Genomic DNA, 12,014 nt, shown 5'->3' on the forward strand with positions numbered 1-12,014 from the left:
GGCTGCTTGGAAAGCTAGAAAGCATCATCAAGATTTTGCACTCATCTTGATTAGCTTTAGCCCCTCCCCCCCAGTGAGAATTCAACTCACGACTTCTGGTTACTAGGCCAGAACTTTGACCACTGAGCTACAAGGCCTTGCATAGCAGCACACTGTTAGCGTCGCATTCAAAGATGGGAAGTACATTCATACCAGTAAAATATTATTGATTTGTGACACTTTCTAATGACTATGAGGACAACTTCATAGATTCAGCCTGAGCCATAAATTGTGTTTGCATGTCAAACATTTAGCAAACTAGCAGGCCTCAGTGAGAATTGAACACATGACCCCTGGTTTACTAGACCAGTGCTCTAACCGCTCAGCTATGAGGCCTTGTGCTGCTTTCTCACTGTAAAACTGCATACGGACAAATTCAGAAGCCATCGTGCAAAACCAGTTGAATTAATCTGTATATGTATGAATCCAAGCACATTCCTTTCGTACATGTCAATCAATGCGGAAATGTTGATGTACCAGACTCCTGACTGTCCACGCCCTCATATAAATATGCAAATTAGCAGAGGTGGGCCTTCCGTCAGACTGAGACCGGTCTGTCAGCTGATGACTGACGAGGCACTTCCGAAAAATGACGGACTGTGAACAGAGACTTCGAAGAGTGTGTCCAGTAATTGGTGCAGCCGCAAAGCAAAGTGTGCTTCAGTGACGTCAGCGATGAGGCTTGAACTATCCTGAAGCACCACACCACATGACTGATTCAGGAAGTGCTGAGCTGCTTTGGTGTAGACCGCGTGTCATTTGAACCATAAAAGGTGCGGCAGAACGCGATAGAGTCCCCTGCACATCTTGTGGCGTTTGGCTGGCTGTACTTGCAAGTATTTGGAACTCAAAGATGGAACCATCGAAAAAAAAAGAGAAAGTATTCCCGGGTTTGGGAGTTCTTTGACCTCGTTACTCCCAATAAGGTTTGTCTCATAAGAATCAATCATATCAATAAGACTTTACTCATATCACAATGGAGAAATTCACTATTACATAGCTCGTATGGACACACAGGTCAAGTCAAGTCAAATTTATTTGTATAGCCTTAATCACAAGAAGGGTGGCACGGTGGTTGACTGGTTAGCACGTCCGCCTCACAGTTCAGAGGTCGTGGGTTCGATCCCGGCTCTGGCCACCCTGTGTGGAGTTTGCATGTTCTCCCCGTGCCTGCGTGGGTTTCCTCCGGGTACTCCGGTTTCCTCCCACATTCCAAAAACATGCATGGTAAGTTGATTGGACTGTCTAAATTGCCCCTAGGTGTGATTTTGAGTGCAAATGTTTGTCTCTGTGTGCCCTGCGATTGGCTGGCAACCAATTCAGGGTGTCCCCCGCCCACTGCCCAAAGACAGCTGGGATAGGCTCCAGCACGCCTGCGACCCTTGTGAGGATAAGCGGTATGGATAATGAATGAATGAATGAATAATCACAAAAAAGTCTCAAAGGCCTTCACATGCTGACAAGATATTAACGACATCCCCTGCTCTTAACACACAAGAGGTGCAAAATACACATCGAAGAAGAAACATTTGTGTGCGGGTGTGTTGCCAAAGGTGAAGTGTCTCTTGTGTTCAAGAGAGCGAGGGCGTAATGGGAACATCTCGGCAATGCTGAGCCACCGTAGAGCCTGAAGGATCTGAATCTATATGAATGCCTTTATATTAGCCAACAGGTTAACCAAAAACCAAATTGGGAATTACACATCGCATAATCAGTTCAAAGTCTCAGAGTCAGCGTGCCCTGATCTGAGCACGGGACCAGCTGGTGAAGATCAGGCCCATAGGCAGGGGCAGCCAGGGAGGAGACCAACCCACTAGAAACATCCAGAGCCACCGTGCACAGGCGTGTGCAGGAAATGGGCTACAAGTGCCGCATTCCCCAGGTCTAGCCACTTTTGAACCAGAAACAGCGGCAGAAGCGCCTGACATGGGCTACAGAAAAGCAGCACTGGACTGTTGCTCAGTGGTCCAAAGTACTTTTTTCATGATTGTGGTTTTGAGTAATGAATCAGGCTGGGAGTTTTTAAAAGCGTCAGGAATCGTTTGCAGGTGTTTAGAGTTAATTAGTTGATTCAGATGATTAGGTTAATAGCGCGTTTAGAGTACCTTTTCATGATATGCACATTTTTTGAGATGTTTTTTTGGTTTTGCTTTACCTTTTTGCCAAAATCATCAATATTAAAACAATAAAAGGCTTGAACTACTTCAGTCGGTGTGCAATGAATTTAAAATATATAAAAGTTTAATTAGTCACTGATAGTGTAGTGGTACACACGCCTGAGTTGTGTGCGGGCAGCGTGGGATCAATTCCCGCTCAGTGACAGTGTCTATGTGTGCCCTGTGACTGGCTGGTGACCAGTTCGGGGTGTAGTCTGCCTTCGCCCATTGACGGCTGGGATAGGCTCCAGCAACTCCCCGCGACCCTATATAGGATAAGCGGTTTGGAAGATGACATGACATAAAAGTTTAATTTTCATCATTACATTATGGAAAATAATGAACTTTATCACATTATGCAAATTTTTTGAGAAGGACCTGTAAATAGTGAAATATATTTAAAAAAAACATTTAAAAAAGAATGGATACATATCTATATAATGGCATATGTTAATAAATGTTGAAGTAATGGACAAAATTTTGAAATAAATAAAGTGGAAATTGAAAATAGTGAAGTATTTCTATAAATATCCATGTAATTATAGATACTGAATAAATATTTAAATGAATAAACAGTGGTATTTTTAAAACATGTTGAAACAATGTTGAAGAGTATTGAGGTATATAAACATTTTAATTAGTGTTTTCTCTAGGCAAATGAAATAATTGCATTAATATTGAATAAATTAATATTGAAAGAGGTAAATAAACATTGAAATAAAATGAAGATAGAATAAATGAGTGGCAAACTAAATAAAGGATGATAATAGAATAAATACTGAAACAAACAATGACATATATACAAAAATATTTAAATAAAAAAACTCCATTTTTTAAATATATGTTTGAATAAACAATGAACTATTTGAATAGATATTGAATAATTAAATAAATATATTAATGATACTTAAACCGGACATTTGAAGTGAAGTATTTGAATAAATATTGTTATGATTGTAAATATTGAAATGAATAAACAGTGAGAAAAACGTTTAAAAACATACTGAAACAATATTGAAATAAATACTGACATGTAAGTAAATATTTAAAAAAGCTAATTGAAATAATTGCCTGAATGTTAAAATGAATACATTTTTGCAAGAGGTAAATAAATATTGAAATAAAAATACTTATATAGTGAAATGAAAAAAATACTTTAATAAATTATTTCTTGATTAAAATTTGGCTAAGCTCAACATGACATTTTGCTCAGGTTGAGTTCTTTCTTACACATTCTTAATCAGGCATCTTTGTTCAAAATTGTTTTGTTGAGTTTATTGAACAGATCAAACGATCAAAAAGAAAAAAAAATAGCTCTTGCGAAACAAGAGATCAGATTTCAAGCAGCATCACTGACTTTGAGTCGAAACACGAGGAGGAAGTGGAATAATTTTCAGAGGCATTTTATCACTTGTCCTAAAGTAAGGAAACATTTTCTTGTTGTCAGACAAATGTATCCAAGCGCAAGGATTTGTTTTCCACAATTGAGTGTTTGTAAGAGAGTCAGAGCCTGAAATTGATTTTTCGATCATGTCCACTTCAACTTGGATTCTCTGCGACTTCACTGGCTGATTCTGGAGTAGTGATACGAAAGCCATTCGTCCGAAGAAACCACGAAAGAACCCCTTACACTGCATACACTCAAGTCGTCTGGCAAACAAGGATCCACCCACGCCACCCCCACTTTCCAGGTAATGTTCCCCAGGCCAAAGCAGAACCAAGCACTTCCAGCAATCCCGGACGACAACACGGCAGGAATGAAACTCTTCCAGAAGATCCACACCAAGAAATGGGGACAAAAAGTCAAGGTTGAAATTGTGACACGCATGTCCAAATAAAGACATTGAGAATGAAATGGACAGAGGATGGAAAAAACATTTAAATTGATGAAAGTTGGACTAAAAATACTTTGAAATAATGACAAATGAAAAAAGATTGATCAACATAGAAAAATCCTTCATAATTTGGTAAATACTGAAATATTGAAATAGATACTGCAATGATTCAACAAATGTGGCCGGTGGAAGGACTGGACCGAGCACAAAATCATTTTCATGTGGGCTTTATTCCCGATGGAACATAAAAAAAAATCACTGCATTAATATAATAACAACTGAGATTTGCAAATTGGTAATAAAATGTCAAGCTGCTTCCTGTCAGAAGGCAACAAAGGTGGTCAGACCTCAGTTGAAAGTGGCAGTGACCTCGCGTGACCTTACACTAAGGCTCCAACCAGCCATCGGCACACATACAAGCACACGACTCATGTCTGCATGAACGCTGACTTGTCACTGAGGAGGCGGGGCCTTCACTTGCTGTTGCAGTGACATCAGACGTGCACATTGTAAATCTGACATTTCTGTGAGGAGAACGAGAGTGACCCCCTGAGTCGCAGCAGTGCACTGTGGTTTGTCGAAATGTCATCTTTGCCTTGTCTGCAACTTCTTAGGAATGCTGACTGAGAAGCAGTGATGGGACAACTGGCCATAATGCTGCACTTGACTTCCCATTTTATGCACGACCTTAGAAAGCAATCTGAAAAGGAAAGGGAAGAGAAGAACAGAGTAAGAGACAGGGAAGAAAAAAACAGATCATAGTCCAGTTGGCAACAGGGTTAATATAGATTGGGATTTTTCATTTTAGTTTAGTTTTCATTTCGTTTTGACTTTTTATTTCTAATTCAGTTAGTTTTAATTAGTTTTTCAGAATAGATTTGTTCGTTTTAATTAGTTTTAGTTTTGGGTAAAATGCTTAGTTTTAGTTTAGTTTTTATTAGTTTTATTTTTTAGAATTTGATGTATTTGTCAGGTGCGGCTTTTTTTTTTTTTTTACAGTAACAAGTGTTATTTATTAAAATGTATTAACTTACTAACAATGTATGAATAACCATCAACAAATAAAACATAACAGTCCACTTAAACTAGAACGCCCAGAAAGCGGTCATTTGACTGCTTATGCTTTACATTTGACGATGTCACCCCGCCATATCACCTGCTATTTTGGCAGGGAATGGCCAATTTACAAATTAAAGTCATCTACTTGTAGCCAGCAGAGTTGTTCGTCAAATATCAAGCAGATTTGTCTTTCAGTCGTTGTTGCAAATAAAAGTGAAAAAAAAACCTGGCCATTCTAGTGTTGAACTTAAGTGCAATAAGGCCAAGAAAAGTGCAGTGCATAAATGCTGCTTCTAAAGTGAAGATGCAGATGAAACAAGCAACATAAAACAAAAACCTGGCAGGAGAGTGCAGACTTGTAACATGAGAATATGTCATGTCATGTCATCTTCCAAACCGCTTATCCTATATAGGGTCGCGGGGAGTTGCTGGAGCCTATCCCAGCCATCAATGGGTGAAGGCAGACTACACCCTGAACTGGTCGCCAGCCAGTCGCAGGGCACACATAGACACTGTCACTGAGCGGGAATCGATCCCACGCTGCCCGCACACAACTCAGGCGTGTGTACCACTACACTATCAGCGGACATACATGAGAATATATCTCAACAAATTTAACTCCTTCCATATTGAAAGTGTGTGCGTGGGTGTGAGTTAGTGAGTGAGTGAGTGAGTGAGTGAGTGAGTGAGTGAGTGAGTGAGTGAGTGAGTGAGTGAGTGAGTGAGTGGGTGAGTGAGTGAGTGAGTGGGAGAGTGAGAGAGGAGAGAGAGAGAGAGAGAGAGACAGAGACAGAGACAGAGAGAGACAGAGAGCGAGAGAGAGTTTTTTCCCCTCGAGCAATATGCCGCACATGAGACCCGTCTCCGTGACAATGCATTTGCTTTTGTCCGAGACACAATCATAATCAAAATAATCCCAAATGGGGCTCTGTCGTTTTTTCCCAACTTTTACCATTATAATGTTGTTTTAGTTTTGTTTTATACCCATCCATCCATCCATTATCGATACCGCTTATCCTCACAAGGGAGCCTATCCCAGGTGTCTTCGGGCAGTACACGGGGGACACCCTGAATTGGTTGCCAGCCAATCGCAGGGCACACAGAGGCAAACATCCGCACTCACAATCACACCTAGGGGCAATTTAGAGAGTCCAATCAACTTACCATGCATGTTTTTGGAATGTGGGAGGAAACCGGAGTACCCGGAGAAAACCCACGCAGGCGCAGGAGAAATGCAAACTCTAACACAGGGAGGCCGGAGCCGGGATCGAACCCACGACCTCTGAACTGTGAGACGGACATGCTAACCAGTCGCCCACTGTGCTGCCCTTGTTTTATACCCATCAGACCTAATTGTAAACGCGTTAACGTCACTTCAGACATGCCATACTGTACAACTGTCGTAAAACCGGCAGCGCCGTGTTTTACATTTGAAATGATCACAAAAGCTTACAAAGACGAAAACGAATGGTATTTTCGCTACGATTATCGTTTGTTTTAGTTAGTCTTGTGAGCAGACAATGTCATTTTAGTTAGTTATCGTTTTTCAAAAAACATTTTCGTTTTTATTTCATTTCGTAAACCAAAATGTTTTTTTAATTTTAGTTTTCGTTATTTCGTTCATTTTTGTTTACGATAATAACCTTGGTTGGCAAGCAATTTGACAAACGTGGGCAATGCCGCATCCAACGTGTGGGAACGAAAGAAGGAGATGCTCTCCTACAGTCCCGTCAACAGCAACATTCACACACACACACACACCCCCCCCCCCCCACCCCCCCCACACACACACACCTCAAGCAACTTACTTGAAGAACCACAGAGTTTCCTGGTCTCAATGGCGAACTGGATTTGATCCCTATTCTTTAAGGTCTCTTTTATAAAAGGATATTGTGAATATTAATTGTCAATTGTGATTTCTTTTTAGTAGTTGTTTTTGGAGTGTTGCCGATTGGATGTTTTGCACCAGCTGACTGCATGTGTCCAGCCCACAGAGACCCTGTGAACCTACTTGTATACAAAAGCAGTACCATGCCAGTCCACTCGAGCTTGCACTGACGAAGGCCGAACAAGGCTGAAACGCGGAGGCATTTTTTTACTTTTAATCAGGTTTCGAAACAAACAGCCAGCAACCTGCCAAGTGCCGGTTAAAATTCATTTGCTGGGTCTTGATAAAAACTTAACCAGCCAAATGTGTCGGTCAGATATACTTGGCCATTGAGTCTCCAGATTTGATTCTCCTGTAATCATTGGCATTTGAAATTGCCCAAAAGGGATGCTGCACCAAGGCTGCCAGCCAAGCACAAGAATGTCGTGCTGCATCTGGTTTGTTCCGGGCTGAAGAAGAAAACAAAAGAAAAAGTTAATACACAGATAGGCCTGTCAGAAAGACGGTCATAATTCTTTCTATATTGAACATTTTTCATAAATAATAATAAAAAGACAAATCACTGATAGTGTAGTGGTACACACGCCTGAGATGTGTGCGGGCAGCGTGGGATCGATTCCCGCTCAGGGACGGTGTCTGTGTGTGCCCTGTGACTGGCTGGCGACCAGTTCGGGGTGTAGTCTGCCTTCGCCCGTTGACGGCTGGGATAGGCTCCAGCACCTCCGCGCGACCCTGTAAGCGGTTTGGAAGATGACACATAATAAAAAGACGACGAAAGTACAAAAACCTTAAAAACGATCAACAATCTTACCGTCAAATCACTTTGAACTGAGATATTTGAATAGAAACCTCCAAAGACTGCTCCACATTTTGCTACAAGTACATTTCCCGCTTTATTCACAATATCAGTTTGCTTATGTTAATATTCAATTATTTGAATATTTATTTAGTGATTCTCTTATTTCAGTGTTTATTGACTTGAATAATTATTGTTTAGTCATTTCAGTATCTATTAAAATATTTTCATATTCATTTAACTATTCCACCCTTTATTTCAGTATTTATTTTGCTATTGATTTGAAGTTAAATATTAAACAATTTCCACATTTATTCACATATTTCAACATGTATCTGTGGCTAATGGCAAGTGGCAAGCTTGCAAACCTTCTCTGCACTCTACACAGCAGGAGTGAAAGTCTTCCAGAAGCTCCAGACCAAGAAATGGGCAAAAAGGTCAAACTTGAAATCATTGCATGCTTGTCGAAAGAAAGACATTGCAAATGAAATGGATATTTAAATACCTACTGAAACAAATATCAAAATATCTCAAGGGGAGGGATTTTCAGTTCCCAATTTTCGATTCGATTCACTATTTTAAAAATCGCTACCACGCTTGTCTCTGTGCACTAGTGTGGTGCTGCAGCTGTCCACAAACGCAATACGCAATCATTTATGGCGTAAGCGCATAATTTGATCTACACATTCAAAGTTTGGTATGAATTTGGAATGGAAAAAAAACATTAAAGGCATCATTTTTTAGCATTCTAAATTAGTATATTCTAATGGCCTAGGTTTGTTTTGTCTTTTGTTAGGTGCTGCTGTATAGGGCTTGTGAGTATTGAGATATCCGAGTTCGAGTCATCTAGATCCCCCCGTGAGCCGTCACCTTATCGTGGTGGAGGGGTTTGCGCGCCCCAATGATCCTAGGAGCTACGTTGTCTGGGGCTTTATGCCCCTGGTAGGGTCACCCATGGCAAACAGGTCCTAGGTGAGGGACCAGACTAAGCACGGCTCAAAATGACCCCTTATGATGAGAAAAATTAATGGACCACGTTTTCCCTCGCCCGGACGCGGGTCACCGGGGCCCCCTTCTGGAGCCAGGCCTGGAGGTGGGGCTCGACGGCGAGCGCCTGGTGGCCGGGCCTGCACCCATGGGGCCCGGCCGGGCTCAGCCCGAAAAGGATACGTGGGTCCCCCTTCCCATGGGCTCACCACTGGTGGGAGGGGCCAAAGGGGTCGGGTGCCGTGTGAGCTGGGCGGCGGCGGAAGACGGGGACCTTGGCGGTCCGATCCCCGGCAGCAAAAACTAGCTCTTGAGACATGGAATGTCACCTCTCTGGCAGGGAAGGAGCCTGAGCTGGTGTGTGAGGCTGAGAGGTTCCGATTAGATATAGTCGGACTCACCTCCACGCACAGCTTGGGTTCTGGTCCCAGTCCTCTCGAGAGGGGTTGGACGCTCTTCCACTCTGGAGTTGCCCAGGGTGAGAGGCGCCGAGCAGGTGTGGGCATACTTATTGCCCCCCGGCTTGGCGCCTGTACATTGGGGTTTACCCCGGTGGACGAGAGGGTAGCCTCCCTCCGCCTGAGGGTGGGGGGACGGGTCCTGACTGTTGTTTGTGCTTATGCACCAAACGGCAGCGCAGAGTACCCACCCTTTTTGGAGTCCTTGGAGGGTGTGCTGGAGGGCGCTCCACCTGGGGACTCCATCGTTCTGCTGGGGGACTTCAATGCTCACGTGGGCAATGACAGTGAGACCTGGAGAGGTGTGATTGGGAGGAACGGCCCCCCCGATCTGAACCCGAGCGGTGTTCGGTTACTGGACTTCTGTGCTCATCACGGATTGTCCATAACGAACACCATGTTCAAGCATAAGGGTGTCCATATGTGCACTTGGCACCAGGATACCCTAGGCCGCAGTTCGATGATCGACTTTGTAGTCGTATCATCGGACTTGCGGCCGCATGTTTTGGACACTCGGGTGAAGAGAGGGGCGGAGCTGTCAACTGATCACCATCTGGTGGTGAGTTGGCTCCGATGGTGGGGGAAGATGCCGGTCCGACCTGGCAGACCCAAACGTATTGTGAGGGTTTGCTGGGAACGTCTGGCAGAATCCCCTGTCAGAAGGAGTTTCAACTCCCACCTCCGGCAGAACTTTTCCCACGTCCCGGGGGAGGCGGGGGACATCGAGTCCGAGTGGACCATGTTTCGTGCCTCCATTGTTGAGGCGGCCGATCGGAGCTGCGGCCGCAAGGTGGTCGGTGCCTGTCGTGGCGGCAATCCCCGAACCCGCTGGTGGACACCAGCGGTAAGGGATGCTGTCCAGCTGAAGAAGGAGTCCTATCGGGCCATTTTGGCCTGCGGGACCCCGGAGGCAGCTGACGGGTACCGGCAGGCCAAGTGGAATGCGGCTCTGGCGGTTGCTGAGGCAAAAACCCGGGTGTGGGAGGAGTTCGGGGAGGCCATGGAAAATGACTTCCGGACGGCTTCGAGGAAATTCTGGTCCACCATCCGGCGTCTCAGGAGGGGGAAGCAGTGCACCATTAACACTGTTTATAGTGGAGATGGGGTGCTGCTGACCTCAACTCGGGACGTTGTGGGTCGGTGGGGAGAGTACTTCGAAGACCTCCTCAATTCCACCGACACGCCTTCCACTGAGGAAGCAGAGCCTGGAGACTCTGAGGTGGGCTCTCCTATCTCTGGGGTTGAAGTCACCGAGGTAGTCAAAAAGCTCCTCGGTGGCAGAGCCCCGGGGGTGGATGAGATCCGCCCGGAGTTCATAAAGGCTCTGGATGTTGAGGGGCTGTCATGGTTGACACGTCTCTTCAACATCGCGTGGACATCGGGGACAGTGCCTCTGGATTGGCAGACCGGGGTGGTGGTCCCCCTTTTTAAGAAGGGGGACCGGAGGGTGTGCTCCAATTACAGAGGGATCACACTCCTCAGCCTCCCCGGCAAGGTCTATTCAGGGGTGCTGGAGAGGAGGGTCCGTCGGAAGGTCGAATCCCGGATTCAGGAGGAGCAATGTGGTTTTTGTCCTGGCCGTGGAACAGTGGACCAGCTCTACACCCTCAGCAGGGTCCTCGAGGGTGCATGGGAGTTTGCCCAACCGGTCTACATGTGTTTTGTGGACTTGGAGAAGGCGTTCGACCGTGTCCCTCGGGGAGTTCTGTGGGGGGTGCTTCGGGAGTACGGGGTACCGAGCCCCCTGATAAGGGCTGTCCGGTCCCTGTACCACCGATGCCAGAGTTTGGTCCGAATTGCCGGCAGTAAGTCGGATTCGTTTCCTGTGGGCGTTGGACTCCGCCAAGGCTGCCCTTTGTCACCGATTCTGTTCATAACCTTTATGGACAGAATTTCTAGGCGCAGCCGAGGTGTCGAGGGGGTCCGGTTTGGTGGCCTCAGTATTGCATCTCTGCTTTTTGCAGATGATGTAGTACTGTTGGCTTCTTCAAGCCGCGATCTCCAACTCTCGCTGGAGCGGTTCGCAGCCGAGTGTGAAACGGTCGGAATGAAGATCAGCACCTCCAAATCTGAGACCATGGTCCTCAGTCGGAAAAGGGTGGCGTGCCCTCTCCAGGTCGGGGATGAGATTCTGCCCCAAGTGGAGGAGTTCAAGTATCTTGGGGTCTTGTTCACGAGTGAGGGTAAGATGGAACGGGAGATCGACAGGCGGATCGGTGCAGCGTCTGCTGTGATGCGGACCCTGTATCGGTCTGTCGTGGTGAAGAAGGAGCTTAGCCGAAAGGCGAAGCTCTCAATTTACCGGTCGATCTACGTTCCTACTCTCACCTATGGTCATGAGCTGTGGGTCATGACCGAAAGAACAAGATCTCGGATACAAGCGGCCGAAATGGGTTTCCTTCGCAGGGTGTCTGGGCTCTCCCTTAGAGATAGGGTGAGAAGTTCGGCCATCCGGGAGGGACTCAGAGTCGAGCCGCTGCTCCTCCGCGTCGAGAGGAGCCAGTTGAGGTGGCTCGGGCATCTGATTAGGATGCCTCCTGGACGCCTCCCTGGTGAGGTGTTCCGGGCATGTCCCACCGGCAGGAGACCCCGAGGACGACCCAGAACACGCTGGAGAGACTATGTCTCCCGGCTTGCCTGGGAACGCCTTGGGATCCTTCCGGAAGAGCTGGAGGATGTTGCTGGGGAGAGGGAAGTCTGGGCTTCCCTGCTGAAGCTGCTGCCTCCGCGACCCGACTTCGGATAAGCGGGAGATAATGGATGGATGGATGGAGTCATCTAGATAAGATAAGATAA

At 45.7% G+C, this 12,014-nt stretch overlaps 1 non-coding gene across 1 annotated transcript; it reads right to left on the reverse strand.

The window, feature by feature from the left end:
- Positions 1-302: 302 nt before the first annotated feature.
- On the reverse strand, positions 303-375 carry trnat-agu (transfer RNA threonine (anticodon AGU)). The gene has a single exon. It is a non-coding gene; the product is annotated as a tRNA-Thr (tRNA).
- Positions 376-12,014: the final 11,639 nt, after the last annotated feature.

The sequence above is a fragment of the Filicampus tigris genome, chromosome 22 (genome assembly GCF_054856515.1).
Source record: "Filicampus tigris isolate MCC_2025a chromosome 22, RoL_Ftig_1.0, whole genome shotgun sequence".
NCBI lineage: Eukaryota > Metazoa > Chordata > Actinopteri > Syngnathiformes > Syngnathidae > Filicampus > Filicampus tigris.